The sequence below is a fragment of the Culex pipiens genome, chromosome 2 (assembly GCF_016801865.2).
Source record: "Culex pipiens pallens isolate TS chromosome 2, TS_CPP_V2, whole genome shotgun sequence".
Taxonomy (NCBI): Eukaryota; Metazoa; Arthropoda; class Insecta; order Diptera; family Culicidae; genus Culex; species Culex pipiens.
In genome coordinates, this window is record NC_068938.1 from 28,521,274 (window position 1) to 28,536,878 (window position 15,605).

Genomic DNA, 15,605 nt, shown 5'->3' on the forward strand with positions numbered 1-15,605 from the left:
ATTACAACTAACAATTTGCAGTTTTTTGATTTAAAAAAAATCTATCAAATTCCAATCTTCTTGAGAAAAAATCATTTTGAAATTTGTTTAAATCAAGACTAACATTTCAAAAGGGCGTAATATTGAATAGTGCACAAAACGGCCGATTTTGACTTGACTTAGTTTTAAAAATATCAAAGAATTAACGAAATATTTTTTTTGTCGAAAAATAAAATTTTTGCAGCACTGTACAACGGAATTTCACAAAAAAATAAAATATTCTTTTTCGACCTCAAATAGTTCAGTTCATTAGACTTCTTTTTTCCATTCAAATTTTTCGTTATAATCATGTGAAACAGCTCAAAAGATTGCATTTTAAGCTTTCTTGGACTAAAAAAATAAGAATGATCAAAATTTGTATTTCTGCGCTGTTGGAATATTTTTGAGAGTATATTTTTTTCTACAACCTACAATCAGAAAATTCTTTCTCAAGGTACAGATTTTGTAACATATTCATAGAATTTTCGTATGACCATTCCTCAGATTTGTATTGATCAAAAGATGATAAAAACTTGTTTTTTTGGCCATATTTTGAGCCAAAACAAAAATTACTAATATTTACTATTCATCGAGGCCCCAGAAAATCTAATTTCATGAATAAATAAATATTTGAAATATGTTATACGTTATAAGTTTGTCAAACTGATGTATTGCATATTTCAAAAAATCATGTTTTTGTAACATTTTTAAATGTTGTTGTTTTCAAAAGATCTATATTCAACATTTGTTTTCAGAAAATAATAAAGGGGTAATTCTCTACCAACTCACACGAAATCGGGAAAAGTTGCCCCGACCCCTCTTCGATTTGCGTGAAACTTTATCCTAAGGGGTAACTTTTGTTCCTGATCACGAATCCGAGGTCCGTTTTTTTGATATCTCGTGACGGAGGGGCGGTACGACCCCTTCCATTTTTGAACATGCGAAAAAGAGGTGTTTTTCAATAATTTGCAGCCTGAAACGGTGATGAGATAGAAATTTGGTGTCAAAGGGACTTTTATGTAAAATTAGACGCCCGATTTGATGGCGTACTCAGAATTCCAAAAAACGTATTTTTTATCAAAAAAAAACACTAAAAAAGTTTTAAAAATTCTCCCATTTTCCGTTACTCGACTGTAACAATTTTTGGAACATGTCATTTTATGGGAAATTTAATGTACTTTTCGAATCTACATTGACCCAGAAGGGTCATTTTTCATTTAGAACAAAAAATTTCATTTTAAAATTTCGTGTTTTTTCTAACTTTGCAGGGTTATTTTTTAGAGTGTAACAATGTTCTACAAAGTTGTAGAGCAGACAATTACAAACATTTTGATATATAGACATAAGGGATTTGCTTATAAACATCACGAGTTATCGCGATTTTACAAAAAAAAAAGTTTTGAAAAAGTTACTTTTTGCGTTTCTCTTTGTTTCGTCCTCCGTGTCTGTCGCGGGTGACCATGAACGGCCATGATCGATGACGACCAACTTTTTCAAAACTTTTTTTCGTAAAATCGCGATAACTCGTGATGTTTATAAGCAAACCTCTTATGTCTATATATCAAAATTTTTGTAATTGTCTGCTCTACAACTTTGTACAGCATTGTTACACTCTAAAAAATAACCCTGCAATACGAAATTTTAAAATGAGAAATTTTTGTTCTAAATGAAAAAATGACCCCAATATAGATTCGAAAAGTACATTAAATTTCCCATAAAATTACATGTTCCAAAATTTTTTACAGTCGAGTAACGGAAAATGGGAGAATTTTTAAAACTTTTTTAGTGTTTTTTTCGATGAAAAATACGTTTTTTCGGAATTCTGAGTACGCCATCAAATCGGGCGTATAATTTTACATAAAAGTCCCTTTGACACCAAATTTCTATCTCATCACCGTTTCAGGCTGCAAATTATTGAAAAACACCTCTTTTTTCGCATGTTCAAAAATGGAAGGGGTCGTACCGCCCCTCCGTCACGAGATATCAAAAAAACAGACCTCGGATTCGTGAACAGGAACAAAAGTTACCCCTTAGGACAAAGTTTCACGCAAATCAAAGAGGGGTCGGGGCAACTGCTGTGTGAGTTGGCGGAGAATTACCCAAAGAGATCGCATTTTTTTTTAATATTATTAATGAAAACATTGAATAATTTACACCGAAAAACAGTTTTTTTGTTAACAAACTTTCGATTACTTATCCTCGAAATAATATTGAAACGGCTCACGTATATTGGAAACTAAAAATCATAAATTGAAACTGCATTTTTATTTGTTTTCAGTCGTTTGCTTTTTTGAAAGTTTGAAAGACTAGATTATCCGAAGGCCTCGGAAAAATTTCACTTCGGATAATTGAATGACGAAAAAAATATTTTTTTCGTTGTCTAAACCACTCTAAAATAATTTAGAATTTTTAAATTCAAGATGGCGGCAAAAATGGCGGTGATGCCATATTGAAAAAAATGTTTTTTTTTATTTAAAAGGCAATCAAATATTCAAATTTGGCTAAAATGGGGTCACATAACTTGAATTTGATGTTAAATGTAAGAAAATAAAAAATTAAAAAAAGTTTTTATTGGCTATGATTTGATTATCCGAAGTCCTATACAAACCTTCGAATAATCGAACTTCGGATTGTCGAAACTTCAGATAATCGAGGCTTCGGTTAATCAAGTCTGGACAGTACTACAAAATGTGATTGGTGGTTTAATAGGAAAATACATGAAATTTGAATAAATTAAATTGTTAATATAAATTTGTTTTATATTTATCAATTTCATTTGTTGCTAAATTTTTCGATTTAAATAAAAGTAAGGTATGACGAAATATTTGATGTTTTGAGTGAGAAGCTTATGAGAATTCTCATTAAAATTTTACCAATTTTACCTTCCTGAGAAGACTCGTTAAAATATAAATAGGATTGTAACCGAAGTGTATCTATTAGTTAGGACATGCATTTAAACAATTTATCTGGAATATTGTCTTATCTTTGAACAGAAAAGATCAAGTAAATATTAAATTCAACTAGGCTTAATTAAGCTTCAAAAAGAAATAAATTGTCAATATAAAAATTATCTAAAATTACAATCTAAATGTTCACGAAGTTCATTTTAAAGCGGTAATAATGGTAATATTCATCAGGAAATGGTGACAGATTTTGTGTAAAAAAATGATTAATTTTACCTCAGAAAATGAGGAATTTTCATCACTTTTTGACGAATATTCATCAGGTTCACTTTTTTACACATTTTTTTTGTAATAGAAATAAAAAAAAAGAGGTAATATTCAACCTACCAAATTTTCAACATTCCAAAATTCATCATTTTTTCTGTGATGAGTTAAAATTAAATGAAGCGAATTTATTGAATTTAAATGGCGCCAACCGAATCAAACATGTCTTCTTGAATGTCCCAAGACAAAAAAGGTCCCATAAAAACAATGATTTTCATCGTGTAGACAGCTGAGAGACGTGCAATATCTCTTTCAGTACAGAACCTTCCCAATCTTCTGTGAGTTGTTTTCTGAGTCAGAGCACCTTCAAGTTTTTTTTTTGTTTTCTTTGAAAATCTTTCACTTGAGAAGCCGCTCGGTTGTACTTTATGGGTGCCGGTTTGATGAATATACGACTCCTAAAAATAAAGATCGATTTTGCTTTTCTTCTTTGCCTGAAAAGACGAAAAACCTGCGTGTCCCAAAATTAACATCCCTTTCGATCGCCAGACATCGAGCTCCTAGCGGGGGGCACGTCCAATAGGTCAAGTTCGAAGTATAGGAAAATCATCAATGTTATCGGTGGGGGTCTATTTTTACTGCGCCACTTTGTTGGTGGGGGGAGTGCTGCTGCCTGACAAAACCGATCGCACACTATACGGTCCTGTAGAGACAGGAAGAAAAATGGAAATGGAATTCTATTTTCGAACCTCGACCAGCAGCAGCGGTTTAGCTCGGTTTCATCTTGCATCGTGGCCGATGATGGGTTTGTTTTAGAGCTTGTCTGACTGGCTGTCATAATGAAAATTTGCAAAGTTGTACTATTGATGGTGGGAAACTAAGTTATTTATTGAAATTGACACCTAAGGTTGTAACGTCCTGCAACAAATAACAAAATTCGAATCCTTTTCCTTATCAAAATCTATGCTACTATTTTTCATTACTAGAATATTGGCGATCTTCGCTTTCTCAATATTGCTCTATATATCGATGATTTCTTCAGTCCCTTCAAACTGCATACTTAGATGTTCTTCTTCTCATCATTCTATAAACTGGTATTCTCTACCTCGATGGCTCATTCGCTATTGACAACCAGAGAGTCAACTGTATTAACAACTTTCTACATAAATTCTGTTCCACCCACCTTCGCCGCACATGTTTTCGTGTCAAAAAAGGTCACTCTTGCCAAATTAATCATCATTCCGTCCAAGATATGCAGATCCACGTCACCCCCCGAGGAGATCTGTTTAATTACAGTTTAAAAATATGCCCCACACCCAGATGGCACGAGGCCAAAGATCAGGCTCCCCACAATCTAACTGGGAAGCTTCATATCGACCACTTTATCACAGAGAGCAGAAAAAAAGTGCCATGCCAGTCATTAGCGGCAAATGGAGTTGACTCAGCGAACTCAGCGCACACACGTTTTATGAATGAAAAATTGCGCTCAATTTTCGCTAATTAACGGTTGCGCTTGCGACGACGGCCGTAAAATAGAACCCGAACCTAGACTAAAACCGTTCCGCGACGACGACGACCGGTATTGTCTAGCGTAAAACACTACGTCCACTTTGCCGGTGAATGAGTGGGGCTAAAGTGACCTGAGCGTGGGGTAAAGTGGACTTTTTTGAAAAAAATATTTAATGATGAAATTATGAGTTAGTTCAAACAGTTGTACACACACCTTAAAATGATTATTTTGAAATAATAATAAAATAGTCATTCTGCCCCAGCTTCCCCAAAAACAAGTGACATGTAAAACATCTGAATAGTAGTAGCTTTGAAAAGCGAATTAAAGCAAGCAATTAAACTTCTGCGCAGCGCTTTTGTGTTAAGAACAATAATAAATGGATGTTTAATTGTTTTAACGAAAGATTAAGATAGGTCCACTTGCAGGAAATGCAGTTGTCACGTGGAGGAAATGTAATGAACTGTTAGAAGAGTTAATGTTTCCTGGTTAACTTGTCAAATTATCTTGTCTGACCTTGATATCTGAACAAAATAATGCATTTGTACTAAAAAAAACCTCTTCTTATTTACAAAAAATGACACAAAAATTTCACGCTGTTTAATGACTAATTACAGCATCGATAGAATCGTCACTTCAAACTGCCAAAGGCATTTCGTAGCAGTTGGTCAACCCCATTTGTTCAGCAACCCTGGGGTAGTCTCGGCAGGGTAAAATTGCCAAAACAAAATACCATCGGTTCTGGTCTATGTGTTCGACACTGTAAATATATTTGAAAAATATCGCAAAAATATTGTTTGTACAGTTCATGAGCTACTAAACATGTAAATTGTCTTGATTTTTACGATATCAACATGAGGACAATTTTTTTCACTCGGTGCCAAAATTATGCCAAATATACCACCCAACAATCATAGAAATTTAACCTAGTTAAACGTTCACCAATTTACTTCAATAACACACGGCTTGTCTAAAGGTTATTGTTATAAAACTAGAATGAACCTCGGTAATTCTTTCTGGAGCTTGTTGCGGGGACTGTCCCGAGTCAGGGAAACTGTTTATCGAAAAATTCTATCGGTAAAAATTGATTTTATCTCATTTTGAAGTTTTTATACAATATATTTAAGCTAAAATCATTAAAATGTATTAAATAGATTGCTGAAATTATGATGTTTTTGTTGTTATTTATTCAAAACATCAGTTTCAAGTTCCCTAAACATATCTTCAATATCCTACATCATGGAAAAATGTTTATCTTGGTCGTCAGTTTCGATAATAGCTGCAAAATAGGTTTTTTCCAGTTTTTTTTTCTTTCAAATTCATCTGGAAACATCAACTTTATTCGTGTTTATCAAAACTGTTACGTGGATTTGTAGCTTATTTTCAATTTCAAATTTTCGGGATTCTCTACCCAAAATAGTTTATACATAATTTTTGTTAGGTCATTAGGGTGGTTCAAAGATGACAATTTTGAGATTTTTTTTTAAATCATTTTAACTGAACTCACATGATCATGCGTATTTTTCCTTGAAAGCCTAATTAGTCACTTTTCTTTCACAAACCGGATAACAATAATTGGGTGAAACAATGTCAAGTAATGGTTTTGGAAATACATATATTTTTATTTAATTTTTTCTGCAAAATTGCCATATTATGGCCCATTTTGACGCGGCCGAAACCACCCTAATGACCTAACAAAAATTATGTATAAACTATTTTGGGTAGAGAATCCCGAAAAATTGAAGCCGATTTGAACACTTTAGAGTTTGGTATTGCCGTTTGCGTAGGAAATTGTTGTATTGGAACACCGTAAATACAACATTTTTATTCAACAATACACTTAAGTCACTTAGCAGAATATTGTAAGATGTTCAATAATTTGTCAACATGTTTTTTTACATATAAAAAAAAAAATATCAAAATCCAGCTCAGGAATTTTGATTTGTCATCCTGAAATTAATTTAAATAGTAGTAGGACAAAAAGGGAATAAAAATCACAGAATTTTAAAATTTGTAGTATTATCTCTACACTAAAATTGTTGAAACTTTTCAGAAATTTTATGTAATATCATGTTTATCCTGCAAATTTATTTGCTTATTTGCTACAAATCCACGTAAACAGTTTTGATAAACACGAATAAAGTTGATGTTTCCAGATGAATTAAAAAAAAAAACTAGGAAAAAACCTATTTTGCAGCTATTATCGAAACTGACGACCAAGATAAACATTTTTCCATGATGTAGGATATTGAAGACATGTTTAGGGAACTCGAAACTGATGTTTTGATGAAATAACAACAAAAAACATCATAATTTCAGCAATTTATTTAATACTTTTCATTATTTTAGCTTAAATATATTGTATAAAAACTTCAAAATGAGATAAAATCAATTTTTACCGATAGAATTTTTCGATAAACAGTTTCCCTGACTCGGGACAGTCTCTCCAACAAGCTCCAGAAAGAATTACCGAGGTTCATTCAATTTTTATAAAAATAACCTTTAGACAAGCCGTGAACAAATTTCGCAAATTAAAAATGCCGCAAAAAAAATCAACGCTATTTATTTATTTTCAAAATACTCGATTCTCGAAGACAAACGAATTCATCGCTCCGTCAACCGGTTCGAGATCATCAATAAATCAAAATAAAACAAACAAATCATTCTCACAGCATCAACCCTCCTCCGGAAAATTTTCCAGACTAGTTTCACAGCCGTCATCTTTGCCATGTATTGTTGGCGTGATGATTTTCCCTGCCAAATTAGATAGAGAAAGAAAGGAAAAAAAACTCTTTCTGGTAGTACTGTCAAATCATAGAGCTGAATTCTAGACGACTAAATGGTTTATTTAGTCAAAATTAAAAACTAGATGAAAAAAGTCGCTGAAAATTTGATTTTTAAATGAAAATCTTCGAGGTAGGCCACTCTATGTTCATATACGTTTCAAAAAACAATATTACTTTAACAAAAAATGCTGAATTTAAAAAAACCTTTGTCACTGTAAAATCATATTCAGCATGTCTGGGATTGATCAATATTTTACATTTTTGTGGAAATTCAATGTACAGCACCGCAAAAAGTTTTTTTTCGGTGAAAAAAAAAATTCTCTTCAATACTTGGTTATTTCGAAAACTAATGATTGCAAAACAACTAGGCAGGTGTAAATGCACTTTAAAACACTTTTTTCATTCAAATGTTGAGATCATGGCTTGTTATTTCAATCTTTTCATTTTAGGTTGCTTGTATAAAAAGTTTGAAGGATCATAACTCGTTAGAAATTGTTTTCTTTTTTTTCTTAAAAATAACTCTTTTCTTGTCACCAAATCCAACTCAGTGTTATGAATCAACAATTTTCCAAATTCACTGCGAAACCTGTTCAGCTGAAAATCCCTAATATTCTGATGATACTTTTTAATTCTGTTTCAGTAGCAGCTAAAACTTTTAACTAATAACTTTTTTTAACTGTTCCTAATGTAAAATTGTCCAAAGAACCCGATAATGCTTTCCGTTTTCCACTTCCATGAAAATACAATTCATTTGCTGGTTTTGTTTATTGTTTTATTGATTTAATTGATAATACAAATCCAAAGTTTTGTTTCGAAAGCTCCTATTAACATAGGCAATACAATAGCTGAGCAATAAAAATACAATAGAATTATTTTAGTTATTTTACTAGCTTAAGCTGCAATTGCAATGCAAAAGAAAGAAATTTGTTAATGATTTAAATAAATGACTACACAGAAATTTCCTATGATGATGAACTAATGAATTGTTGTTTGTGCTTTTTTCTGTTATTTATATAACTTAATAAGAAACACATTAAGGAGCGGCCGTGGCTGACTGGTTACGGTGTTCGCTTTCTAAGCGAATGGTCCTGGGTTCGATTCCCATCTGCTCCCAACGAGAAAGTATAGGAAATATTAATTTTGAAACACTGAACATGAACGAAAAATCAAAGTCGCCCGAGTCGGGGTTCGATCCCCCGTCCTTTGGATTGGTAAGCTAAAATGCTAACCACAAGGCCATCACGGCTTGGTGAACGACGCCTGGAATTAGGAATACTGATACTAACAAACTATATACGCGCTGGGTCCTTGTCCATTTGACAAGGGTTCGGAAGTTCTAAATAACGTTTGAACCCGATTGGTGCAAACGTTCTTCAGGGCGGGGCTTGTCGATAAAAGCTGAGGAACCTCGCGCTCGGCTAGCCAGCGTAGAAATGGGTCACCAAAGCTCGGCAGAGCTAACACCTTCCAAATGCCTATGCGAGTTATTTGTATGTATAGAATGAAGATCTAAAAATACATGGAAACAACTCAATTTGTAAGAAGCGACCGCGTGGTCCCGTTTGGTTGGTTGCACACACACACACACACACACACACAACTTAATAAGAAACACATTAATTTTAGCTAATTGCATTAAAAAATTTCTTTAGAATTTCTGGTAAATTTATATTTTATTTAAATCAATCTATCAAGCAATTCTCTGAGACCTCGAGGGATTTTTTTAATTAGCTCAAACCTTGTTAGAACTTCCTCTATGACCAAGGAGACACATTGCATCATTATTTCGTCCATACAATTATACAATACATACATACAATTCAATTTTGGCAGTAGTTTTTACATATTCCACAAAAAAAAACAATTATTGTTATGATTTTTTTTAGCCATAATGACGGTAAAATTTGATTACAATTGCTTTGAAAAAACTATATTTTTCACATTTTTCGATGTGTTAAAAATACACATCGAAATTTCTGTTTAAAGTACGAAAAGCAAATTTTAAAACCATGTTTATTAATGTTGTTCCAAATATGATTGATTTTGTATTAGAGTCCAGACTCGAGTATCCGAAAACCTCGGAAAATTTTCACTTCGGATAATGGAACCACGAAAAAAATGTTCATTGTAGGGGAAATATGCCCATTTTAAGCCTAATAAGCGGTCGTGTTTGAATGATGCTCGATAATCTGGATTGTTCCTTGAAATTCACTAAAACCAAGTACACCAACGAGTAGAGCAACTTTTTGCGAACTTTTCTGTTTATTTTCACTTTTATTAAAGGTTATGCTATTCCTTTTACAAGCATTTAAGAAAGCTATTTCATAAATGCATTCTAATCAGTCGAGTGCATTGGGCCACGCCCATTTTTCTATTTTCAGCTTAGTTCTTTTTTTCTTTCAGCGCTTTTTTGGGTCTGCTTAGTGCTGCCAAAATTTGTGAAAATTTAGGCGAACACTCACGAAAAGTAGCATTTATAGCGAAAGTTTCCTGGCAGCACTTGCTCACTCCAACAGGCGCTGCACCAGCATGTTGGTGGTGTTGGTGGCCACCCTTTGTTCTTTATTTGCCTTCGCTCCTCGCTCGGTTTTCTTCAGCCTTTCCGGTGTTCAAAATTGAAACGTCTTAGCGCGTTTGTTTTTTTGTTGGTGCTTGCTTATTATTTACATTTTTCGGGATTATTTTTCAAGTGAGTGACTAAGTAATGGTCAAAAGAACATGTTGCCGGTAGTTGGAAGCAATTTTATATCTTAAGCGCTTTGAAATCGTTAGCGCAAGTTAAAAGATATTGATGGCGACTTTCGTTAAGCAGTTAACCTCTGATCTTGCGTGTAGATGTGTGTGCCACCAAAATGATGAGAAATGGTCTCGCAAAATAGAAATTATGATCAAAAGTGCATTAAATTTGATCTTTTTGGCCAGTAAATGGCATAAATTTGCGTGCTTACTCGAGGCGGTGCTGTTGCTGGTATGTTTATAGCCTGAAAAGTATTGTTGGAGCTTTAATCGAGCATCAAACTCTTCATATGACGAAGATAGGTGTTTGATTAGAAAGGGTATATTTCCCCTATAATTTTTGATTGTCGAGCTTAGGTATGGCCCCTAAACTACGGTTAAATGATTTAGAATTTTTAAATCCAAGATGGCGTCCAAAATGGCAGTGATGCAATATTGAATAAATGCATTTTATTTTTTAATAGGCAATCAACAACTCAAATTTACCTAACATAGGGTCGTAGAACTCAAATTTTATGTTAAAAACAAGATATTGAAAAAACACGAATTTTTTTTCTTTGTTCTTGATTTGATTATTCGAAGTCCCACAAACTAGCGTTCAATAATCAGATAGCAATTTCTCAGTATCTATTCTTCTGATTTTCATTGTCAAAAAATGAAACAACCGTGAAATTTTTTGATTGTTCAAGTAAAAGTTTTTCGTGTTTTTTTCTTTGTTTTAAAATCATCTCTAACATTTGAAAAAGTTTGAACTTAGTGTTTTTCCCCCTGTTTTTATATTCTATAGTTTTCAATGTTTTTTTCAAATTTAATCTTTTCCATAGATATTAAAAAAATCAAAAAATAAAATGAAGTCTGACATATTTTTTTCCTATTGAAAAAGTGTTATCCTAATTTTGAATAAATTTTTAACTATCACGTTTTTTAAACTGTGAAAAAACCTGTGCACTATCACAACCTTCACTCTATGGCCCCAAACTTGCCACAAAAGTGACGACCCACTCTCTCTCCGGTTGCTGGCGTCACAGGCGCCGCCGCAGACTCCCGCCGATCGCCAGATGGTCCACCCCGGGGTGAAGAGAGTAGAAGAAAAACAGCATAAACGGTGCGGTGGGTGGGGTGAGTTTCCACCATTTGGACCGATTTCGGTACGTGCTAGAAATGCTAAAAAATAATGCTAGGAAAAACCACCAGCCAACGGCGGCAGCAACGTCGGTCACAGCCGACAAGGTCAATGTCGTTCACGGAGAGTGAGAGGAAAATCGGCGAAAAAGTTGTCAATTTCATGGTTCTCGCGTAATCATGAATAATTTAGTATATTTTAGGTTTGTTGTTAAGGTGATGTTTTACTTGTGGTTTCGAGATTTCAGAAATCTTGTCTTTTCTCAGAACACTCTTCCAAAAGATCCAAAAGTACAAAACATCCATGAAATTTATTTGCAAAGGACATTTCAATTGATGAAATGAGCCCCATGGAACTGATTTCTTTCTTCAAGTTATACAATATCCTTATTTTCGCAAATCACAAATTGTCATCAATCTAGCAAAACAATAAAACCAATTCCACAAAGCTCTGCAACGACACACTTATCATTGAAGGCAATAACGCCGCGGTTGGATCAAGCTTATACCCAGCCAGGAAGCTTCAATATCGCCCCGCTAGATGTCGCTATTCTTAGCATAAAAATCAAATAAATTCACCACTTGCCCGGGGGCCGTAATTGCTTTCCCCACCAGAAACTTAGTGGTTAGTGGAGGCACCCCCCAATCACCTTAATGTACAGTATCCAGGAGTGATTTATGACCGTCATCATAAGTTGAGGTTTGGTGAAATTTGAACAGCGAGCCCTCTCTTTCTCTATGCTCGACGTGGCTTATCATCACTTGGGCTGTGAATGAGCATGATTTATAGATAAACTTGGCCGTATCACGATCATCGTCTGAAATTGCAAGATTATTCGCGTATTACAATTCGTTGTAGCAAACTAGAGACGCGAAGAGCAGGAAATTGGCCCATTTTGCTATTTGCTGAACAAATTGATGGGACGTGCTCTCTGTCTTTTCGTTTTCTTTCAATTAGTTTCAAAAACATTGTAGGTAAACACGTTTTTGATAAATTAAAATAAAAAAAAAACATCATAAAGAATCTTTCTCTGCTTTACAACATATTCATCATATATAGCAAAATAGAAACAAGAAAAATAGCTTTGATGTTACCACCTTTTTCGTGTTTTTATTACCTGGAAAACCTGATTTATTGAGCAATGTCATTGTCCACTTCAAATTGACGCGTGCTACCGGAAGCTTTCAAGTCAATATCATTGAACAATTAGGCAATAAATGCAATCAGTATGTAAGCAAAATTCCTAGTGATATGATTCAAATCTAATCTGCAACTTGAGCAACTCTCCCAGAAATCAGCTCTTGTGATTTTTTTTTGTTTTGAGGAAGGTACACAATTGCAATTAAAACCAATATTTCAAATACTTAAAAAAAAATGATTTCAGCTTATTTTTCTCATTTTTTCTTGCCAATTTTAACTTTTTTTTGGTGTTATTGTTTTTATTCGCCGTCCTTCATATAATTCCAAACATTGCCCGATAACGATTCCGACGCTGGCACACAACATATAACACCCGACCGTTCATATCACCCAGCGACTAATCCCTCGTATCAACCCAATTCTCACGTGTTGATGACCGCCGCGGGCCAACCGAGGCCAGGGGCCGGGTCGAACCTTAATCAGTGTGGCCATGAATCATCTCTCGAAATGTGAGTTTGTTGTGAGCGGGTTTATTTTCGGACCGCAGTGGCAATTTTGCCATGTCAGGCCGGGAAGTGTGACAGATTTCGCCTCGAATTAAGACCCTCACTTTGATGTGGTGGCGATGATGATGATGATGGAGTTGGTTGGAAGAACTTGTTGCTCAATCCCGCGGCTTGACTTGATTCCCGCGCGCACAAATGGAAAAGTAAACAGCAAACGAATTTGTCCGCCGTCCCTTGGAAGAGTTCAACTGGCCTGCAACAGGTCGGTTCCTTCAAAGTGTCCGACCAGCATCAGCATCAGTCAAGATGACGACGACGGCGATGAGGGAAGATTATCTTCAATTATTTTATGCAAATATCCACCATGAAACACTTCCGCTCATTATCGCATTGAGCCGGTTCTCGGTTTTATTCTACCGCGGGACAAATGACGACGACGATGCCGACGGCGGCGGTGGAAAGGGTTCATGTCAAGTGGCAATAGAAAGAGAGCATATTAGCCAGGCAAATCTGGCGACAAATGAGTTGAAAAGTTGCGCAAAGCTATTAAAAATTACGACTGAATGTTTGGAGGTTTGGCATGAAAAAGGCATGGAAAAATCTAATCCCGCAATTTTTTTTACAATTTACGTGATTTAGTGAATTTATGAAGAAATGAAGAAAAATATATTAATTTGTCGTGTTACTGAGGCTATATAGAAGATTTTGATTTATAAATATAGATTTTGATTAAGAAATGCTAAGTACAAATCAACATCTCAATTTACCTAATTATGTTCACTATAAAAATAAAAAAAGTAAAAAAAATTAAATTACAGGCCACGGTATCAACATTTGAATGAAAAAAGTGTTTTAAAATGCATTATACACCTGTCCAGTTGTTTTGCAATCATTAATTTCCAAAACTTCTAAGCATAAACGAAAATTTTATTTTTGCGAGAAAAAAAAGTTTTTGCGGTGCATTGTAATTTAATAAAAGTTCAAATTATTTTTAAACGAGCTCAGACATACTAAATACGATTATCAATGCACACGGAGAAAAAAGAGTTCCTAAAATCGTGAACAAGCGTTCATGAAAATTGGAACCACGAACAAAGTGTTCAAATTTCATGGTACGTTTTTCAAAATCGTACCATGGAATTTGAACACTTTGTTCGAGGTTCCCATTTTCATGAACGCTTGTTCAAGATTTTGGGAACTCTTTTTTCTCCGTGCAGAAAAAGGAATTTTAGAGTGCATTTTTTAATTTTTTTTTTGCCCTCTGATTTTTTGGGCCATATTTGAAGGGGGGAGCGACATAAACTTTTAAAAATATTTGCAACGGCCTAAAGTTCTTTCTGTTTTTGAATCCGATGCAACTGATTATTTTTTTAGAATTTCGCATTTTTTTCGCGATTTCTTGTTTTGTATTTTTTTTTATTATTTGGTTAAAACTTTGTTGATGCATTCCCTATATCAAAAGGAGGTATTTTGCATTATGAGTTGTTTCACTTTGTACAAAGATATTCTGAATGATTGATTAGGACCTTCCATAAAAAAACACGATTTATTCTAGTTTTTTTTAAATATTACTATTTATTACTGTGTACATCCATTTCCAAATTTAAAAGCTTTAAGTTCTCTAAAAACTGCTGTCCCTATTCAAACTGTAGTCCCGATTCACCCCAGATTACGGTATCAGAGATATGTTGCGTATTTCAATTACGAAAATTTTGGTACCCTAACATAGGTCATCGCTGAAATTTTTAAGTTATCGCCGTTTTAAAAACTCAGTTTTTATTTTCAAAAAATCGTATCTCAGAGTATCGAAAACATAACTTCACAATTTTTTGATATGTTACGTGAAATTTTCCGAGGAATCCGATAAAAATATTTTCAGACAAAGGCTCTTTGGTCCCGAGACCTTCAAAACAGCATATTAAGTTTTCATACGACCTTTTCACATGTTAAGCTAGATTTTTGAAACTTATAACTGTTTTTCCTAAATAGTCAAACTAATCACCTTTCTTTTGCATCCAAGACAGTAAAAATCGGATGAAATGGCGCGGAGATATGATTTTTTGAAAAAAGTGTTTTTGCGAAAATCGACGAAAATTGCCATTTTTCGGACCACCCTAACACGGCGTAGGTCACCCTAATGGCATAACAAAAAAATACGGGTCTAATTATATCGGCCAAGGAACCCCCAGAAAAATTTTGAGCCCGATCGGAGAACTTTTTTTTCGAATCATGCTGTTTTCGTGGGGAATTGCTGTTTGTATTTTTTAATCCAGCTGAAACTTGTTTGGTGCCTTCGGTATGCCCAAAGAAGCCATTTTGAATAATTAGTTTGTCCATATAATTTTTCATACAAATTTGGCAAAATCTGTATCTTTTGAAGGATTTTTTTGATCGTGTCTTGGGCAAAGTTGTAGGTATGGATAAGGACTACACTGAAAAAAATTATACACGGTAAATTTTTTTGTGATTTTAATTTTACTTTTTGTCACTTAAACTTGATTTGCCAAAAAACACTATTTTTATTTTTTTCTATTTCTGATTTAATTTAGACATAGACATGACATCATATGTCAACTTTTCTGAAATTTCCAAAATGAGCATTTAACATCTTTGACCGAGTTA

The 15,605-nt window shown here is 34.1% G+C and overlaps 1 protein-coding gene across 6 annotated transcripts in view; it reads left to right on the plus strand.

Moving 5' to 3' along the window:
• Positions 1–15,605, plus strand: part of LOC120415578 (P protein) — a 143,251-nt gene that overhangs the window by 112,811 nt on the left and 14,835 nt on the right. The gene's annotated exons all lie outside the window — the stretch shown is intronic.